Source organism: Microtus oregoni, unplaced genomic scaffold, assembly GCF_018167655.1.
Source record: "Microtus oregoni isolate MIOR12 unplaced genomic scaffold, Mior012 000098F_ref0000018, whole genome shotgun sequence".
In the NCBI taxonomy this organism is placed as follows: Eukaryota; Metazoa; Chordata; class Mammalia; order Rodentia; family Cricetidae; genus Microtus; species Microtus oregoni.
In genome coordinates this window covers 3,181,202-3,187,886 of record NW_024544711.1, presented here as the reverse complement: position 1 = coordinate 3,187,886, position 6,685 = coordinate 3,181,202, and the positions used below count along the sequence as shown (strand labels likewise).

General features: G+C 39.9%; 1 non-coding gene across 1 annotated transcript; it reads left to right on the top strand.

Annotated features, from left to right (window-relative positions):
• Positions 1 to 2,400: 2,400 nt before the first annotated feature.
• Positions 2,401 to 2,465, top strand: LOC121443052. Its single transcript, XR_005973626.1, has one exon. It is a non-coding gene; the product is annotated as a small nucleolar RNA SNORD63 (small nucleolar RNA).
• Positions 2,466 to 6,685: the final 4,220 nt, after the last annotated feature.

Below are 6,685 nucleotides of genomic sequence, written 5' to 3'. Positions count from 1 at the left end.
AAACTCAACTTTGCTGTCCATACTTTTCCCTTTGGTATGCAGCCGTTCCTCCAAGGTTAAAACCTTTCATCTTGGAGGACAATTTCTGAAGATATAGGATGCAAAATAGAAAACTGCTTAGAAGAGGCAAAAACCAAACAGTTTGGAAGAAGCAGAGAGAAGCTGAGCTGCCTGTAAGAAGCTCAGACCAGCTGAGGCACCTGGGAAGGAAACTCTCCAATCTGTAGAGCTGCCTGCAGGCTGTGCAGTGTGCTCCAGGTCTTCTACTTTTGTGAACTGTCACCTATGCTGAGGTGGACTTTGGTGACGTAGATGTCTTTCCCTCAGTTGTATTCTAAATGTCACTTTTTTTCTTTAATTTTTTTTGAGTCCTCCATCTGTCTTATATAACTCTGTTCCCTGTTGGGGCCAGCCCCCACAGAAATGCCTTTCTTCAGAGTAGAGGCATGGGGATTTAGAAATACACAACCCAGCCCACACCATTCACACTGAAGTCAAGCCTAGTTCCCAAGATGCTAGCCACCAGACCTTTTTTATTTGTTTCTGATAAAAAAAATATAAAAAAAAACACAGAGAATTCAGTGGCAAACGACGACAGCCCTTTTAGGAGACTGAAATCGGATGTGTAGAAATACTGAGCACAGACTAACAGACTATTGAAGGTGCACTTGTTCCTTGGAGGCAGGTAGTTTTTTTTGTTTTGTTTTGTTTTGTTTTGTTTTTTGTTTTTTTTTTTCTAGACAGGGTTTCTCTGTGGTTTTTGGAGCCTGTCCTGGAACTAGCTCTTGTAGACCAGGCTGGTCTCGAACTCACAGAGATCCACCTGACTCTGCCTCTCGAGTGCTGGGATTAAAGGCGTGCACCACCACCGCCCGGCTGGAGGCAGGTAGTTAATGGTGGAATTACCACTTTGGGTGGCTTGTGTTGCTTGTGCATGGTTTTGCTGCTCTGTTTTACCACTGGGATACTGGAAAATGGGTCTAGAGTAAAGTTAGACCTAGGACACTCGGGTTCTAGAGGACACATTGATGTTAACAAATTATTCCAAGATGCTGTGTACTTTTTTGTTAACTCTTAGCACACAGGGTCAAAAACTATCCCACGGAATTGGTATTACTGCTTCCTTCAAATTGGCCTTTGATTAATTATGTCAAAATGTAGGCAGTATTTTATGATCCCTTGTCTTGTGCTGTTTCCAGTGATGAATGTCACCTGGAAGACAGATAATAGAAGCAAATGCTTCTAAACTAAGTGGACAAAGTGAGTTGCCACGTGACCAAGAAGTCAGTCAGCATTGTTAGAGCTGAGTCCATCTGACTTGCAGTCGGCTGGCACCTTAGTGCTCTGTCTCAGTTCAGCAGTGGCCTTGGGTTTTGGCTAAGAGGGTCTTCTTTCTCCTTAGATTCAGCAGACTGTGCAAGATATTTTTTTTGGTTTTTCGAGACAGGGTTTCTCTGTGGTTTTGGAGCCTGTCCTGGAACTAGCTCTTGTAGACCAGGCTGGTCTCGAACTCACAGAGATCCGCCTGCCTCTGCCTCCCGAGTATTGGGATTAAAGGTGTGTGCCACCACCGCCCAGCTGTGCAAGATATTTTTTAAAAATATTTATTTATTTACTTATTATACATACAATATTCTGTGTGTATGCCTGAAGGCCAGAGGAAGGCACCAGACCTCATTACAGATGGTTGTGAGCCACCATGTGGTTGCTGGGAATTGAACTCAGGACCTTTGGAAGAGCAGGCAATGCTCTTAACCGCTGAGCCATCTCTCCAGTCCCTGTGCAAGGTATTTTTGACAGGAACACCACTATTCCAACCAAAAATAGCCAGGTAAGTTATCCTTCCTAACAAGTTTTATGTTCTATGAGTGTGTAATTGCAGCCACTTTATGAACTTTTAAAAACTTTTTCTAAATGCACACTAGCTGACCGGATGGTGAGATTACCGTGTTTTTTGTGATTTTTGTTTTCTTGCAGTTTCTGGAAAAGTTCTTAGATATCAGTTGGCAGTTGTGATTAAGGGAAAAACAATGCAGTCTCCTAAAAGGGCTGTCGTCGTTTGCCACTGAATTCTCTGTGGTTTTTTTTATATTTTTTTAATCAGAAACAAATAAAAAAGGTCTGGTGGCTAGCAACTTGGGAACTAGGCTTGACTTCAGTGTGAATGGTGTGGGCTGGGTTGTGTATTACCAAACAGGGATATACGGGCATGGCTTAGCAGAGTCTTAGATGAAGAATTACTTGTGCCTGGTTGGATTGTCCCAAAACTTGGGAAGTTGAGGCATGAAAAAATGAGAGTATGAGAACTACCTGGATCATGTAGTGTGCTGTTTTCGCAAGTGGCTGTTTCCAGACTCAAATCAGTCTTGAGTTTTTCTAGAATCTCTCTCTTTGGTGTTTGTGCAGTGATGTGTGTTTCAACACATCATACAAAAGTATGTGATGACATCTCAGGACTGAGCGCATGGTACATCGCCTGTCTCTGGTCTTACGACCCTGGACCGGCCTCAAACTTCCAATCTTAAAGCTTCATCTCGTTCAACGGTCTTGTTTAGCTGAGACAATAGCTGCTGTGTGCCTTTAATATTCATCCTACTCACCTGTGTTTGCAGCGCTAAACCTTTGTTCTGAGAGTAGTGTATGCTAGGAATGATCCAGTATTAGAATGTGACTGTCTCTAGTTAGCCTTTTTCTGTATAATACACGGCGGGGGAAGGAATGATAAATACAGTGAGTTATGTATGATGGATGAGCTGTGTTGAACAGAGCAAACTGTTACCTAATATGAAATCTCAGTGATTACAAATATTTTCTCAACAGATGGCATCTGAACAGGAAGGTTCAGGAAGTTCTAGCACTGGGGAACAGAAGGAAGACCAGAAGGAGGAGAAACAGTAACAGTGGCAGCAGCGCACTGAGAAGCCAGGAGTGAAGGGACTTCGGTCTTTTACTGTGCTTTTTGAGTTACACTGTTTTGTATAACTGGGGGATCCTGTGAAAGTAAAATGATGGTTAAATTTCAAGATCAATGTCTTTTAAAATTGCCAATAGTCTCTGAGTATTGTGTGCAGGTCTGGCCAAAATGTTGTATACGATGTGCACCATTTCAGCTAACCAAGTTGGAACTGTCTTGTGCAGCTGGTACCCAACGCAGGTCTTGTAGTAGCGCTATCAGTATCATGACGTCATATCAACCAGGTGGAGTTGTTGTTATGGGGCCCCATCTTCTTCCTGGACACTTCAAATGTCACTTCAGGGAAAACTCATTGTTCATTATGAAAAACTTAAACATTAATCATATAGACATATACAGACACACATACATACACACACACACACACACACACACACACACACACATATATATATATATTCAATGAAAGACATGATAGATATATTCAATGAAAAGTATGATAGATATGAAGAAAAGCAAAGATGTTTTCTAAACTCATATTTCTTTCTGTCCCACATCATGGCTCTTGACATGAGACAGAAACTCCAGAAACTCTGGGTTTTTCTCTTACTAACAGGCTTGGAATTGGAGAGGGACTGAGCCAGAGTCCAACTTCAAAACCAGCTTTATAAATTTAGAAATATGGTTTAATTTTACTTACACAACCCATTCAGTTTTCTTGATATTTCCTATTGGGCAGGTATTTTTCCATCTGTCAGTATCCAAACATCCAGGGTCCCTTGAATTTCTCAAAGATGAGTGTTTTCCTGTGGAGATAAGAACAGAACCCTGCCCCCATTCTATATGTTTTTCTTACCACCTGTATGAATATCATCATTGTGGATGAGTTGTCATTTCTCCTTTCCAAGAGGTTTCTCCTCTTCAAATCGAAACTTTATTAATTTTGATGGTATCCACAATTTTTCTTCTCCTGTGGAAACAAGAGCAAAACCCCTTCCCCAACGTAGCACATCTCCTGGCTTCCACTGAGAGGTCAGCACATCTTTGAAATAAATCGGTTGATTTAGTTCAGCAGACTTTTCCATTAGCCAATGTCTTTCTGCTGCTGTCGTTCCTTTCTCATTAGCGTTAAGAAAATTCAAGGTTAATAAAGCATTATGTAATCTATTTCTGGGGGTATTTTCGGTCCCTTTCTGTTTGTTCAGCATATCCTTTATAGTACGATTTGATCTTTCTATAACTGCCTGACCTGTAGGATTATTTGGTATACCTGTAATGTGTTTTATATTATAATAATCAAAAGAGCGTTTCATTTTCTTAGATACATATGCTGGACCATTATCTGTCTTTATTTGTGCAGGTATACCCATGATGGCCATAACTTCCAATAAATGTGTGATTACTGAATCAGCCTTTTCTGAGCTCAGGGCAGTAGCCCATTGAAAATCTGAATACGTGTCTATGGTGCGGTGTACATATTTTAATTTACCAAATTCCATAAAGTGGAACACATCCATCTGCCAGATTTCATTTCTCTTAGTGCCCTTTGGGTTACTCCCTGCAGGCAACGGTGTTTGATTATAGAAAGAACAAGTAGGACATCTCTTTATAATGTCCTTAGCTTGTTGCCAAGTAATGGAAAATTCTTTCTTTAAGCCTTTACTATTGACATGATGCTTCTTATGAAATTCTGAGGCCTGCAACACACTTCCAATCAATAATTGGTCAATCTCAGCGTTGCCTTGGGCTAGAGGACCAGGCAGACCTGTATGGGACCAGATGTGTGTTATGTACATCGGACAAAGCCTGTTCCTGATTATGTCTTGTACCTGGATAAACAATGAAGTCAACTCTGTGTCATCTGGTATAAATTCAGCGGTTTCAATATGCAAGATAACTCTTTCTGCATATTGTGAATCTGTAACTATATTAAGAGGTTCTTTAAAATCCCTTAGCACCATAAGAATGGCATATAATTCTGCCTTCTGGACAGAATTATAAGGGCTTTGTTCCACCTTACTCAATTCATCTGACTTGTAACCTGCTTTCCCTGATTTATTTGCATCAGTATAGAACATACGGCCTCCAGTTATTGGAGCATCACGTACAATTCTAGGAAGAATCCAAGAAGTTCTTTTTATAAGGTTAAGTCTACCACTTTTGGGATAGTTGCTATTAATTTCTCCCAAAAAATTAGCACAAGCTCTTTGCCACGGTTCATTGTCTTCCCATAACTTTTTTTATTTCTTCAGTAGTAAAAGGCCCTATAATTTCTGCTGGGTCTATACCTGCTAGTTGACGAAGTCTCAGCTTACCTTTTATAATTAATTCAGAGACTTTTTCCACATAAGTTTTTAATTTTTTACTTGGTTTATTAGGTATAAATATCCACTCTAAAATAATATCTTCCCTCTGCATTAGAATCCCTGTAGGAGAAATTCTGGAAGGCAATATGACTAGGATGCAGCTAAGATTTGGGTTCACCCTATCCACACGTGCCTCCTGTAATTTTTCCTCAATCATTGTCAGTTCCTTTTCTGCTTCAGCTGTCAGTTTTCTTGGACTATTCAAATCTTTATCACCATCTAAGGTTTTGTTTAAATTAACTATTAGATCAGGTGTTATCCCAACAGCTGGTCGTAGACTGGAAATGTCTCCTAACAATCTTTGGAAGTCATTAAGAGTCTTTAACCGGTCTCTCCTGATTTGTGCCTTTTGCGTTTTAATTTTCTATAACCCTATTCTGTAACCTAGGTAATTAATAGAATTTCCTCTTTGAATCTTTTCAGGGGCAATTTGTAATCCCCACCTAGGCAAGACTTTCTTTACTTCTTCAAACATCCTTTCTAAAGTATCTTTATTTGAATCAGATAACAAGATGTCATCCATGTAATGATAAATGATGGACTTGGGGAATTGTTTACGAATTATTTCCAATGGCTTACTTACAAAATATTGGCACAATGTAGGACTATTGAGCATACCCTGTGGGAGGACAGTCCATTGATATCTCCAATTAGGCTGAGAATTATTATAAGTAGGCACTGTGAAGGCAAATTTTTCTCTATCCTTTTCTTGTAACGGTATAGTGAAAAAAACAATCTTTCAAATCAATAACTATAAGAGGCCATCCTTTTGGTAACAGAGAAGGCAAAGGAATTCCAGATTGTAGTGGGCCCATAGGTTGAATTACTTTGTTGACAGCTCTTAGATCTGTCACCATTCTCCATTTACCAGATTTCTTTTTTACAACAAACACAGGAGAATTCCAAGGGCTGGTTGATTCTTCAATATGGTGAGCATCTAGTTGCTCTTGCACCAGAATTCCTAGAAATTCTGAGCCTGCAATCCCTTTTCAGATGTCCTAATTTACCACAATTAAAACACCTGGCAGTTTGATGTCTCCTCATTGCTGTGGAAATTGCTTCTCCTACCCAAGGTTCATCGTTATAACTAAACGTCTCAACATTCATCGTATGCTGAATCCATTCATCCATAGGTGCTGATCTAGACTTTAAAGGCCCAATTATCTTTTTGCATTCTATGTTTGCATTCCCAAAAGCTAGAGATTCAAGAAGTATTCGTCTAGCTTCTGGGTCTGTTACCCCTATGTCCAGAGCTTTAATCAATCTTTGCAAAAAGTCAATAAAGGGTTCTCTTGGTCCCTGCCTAATTCTAGTATATGATTCAACCCTTTTTGCTGGATCTTGTATCCTATTCCAAGCATTTAAAGCTGCTTGGTGACCTTTAGACACAGTACTTCATCATCAT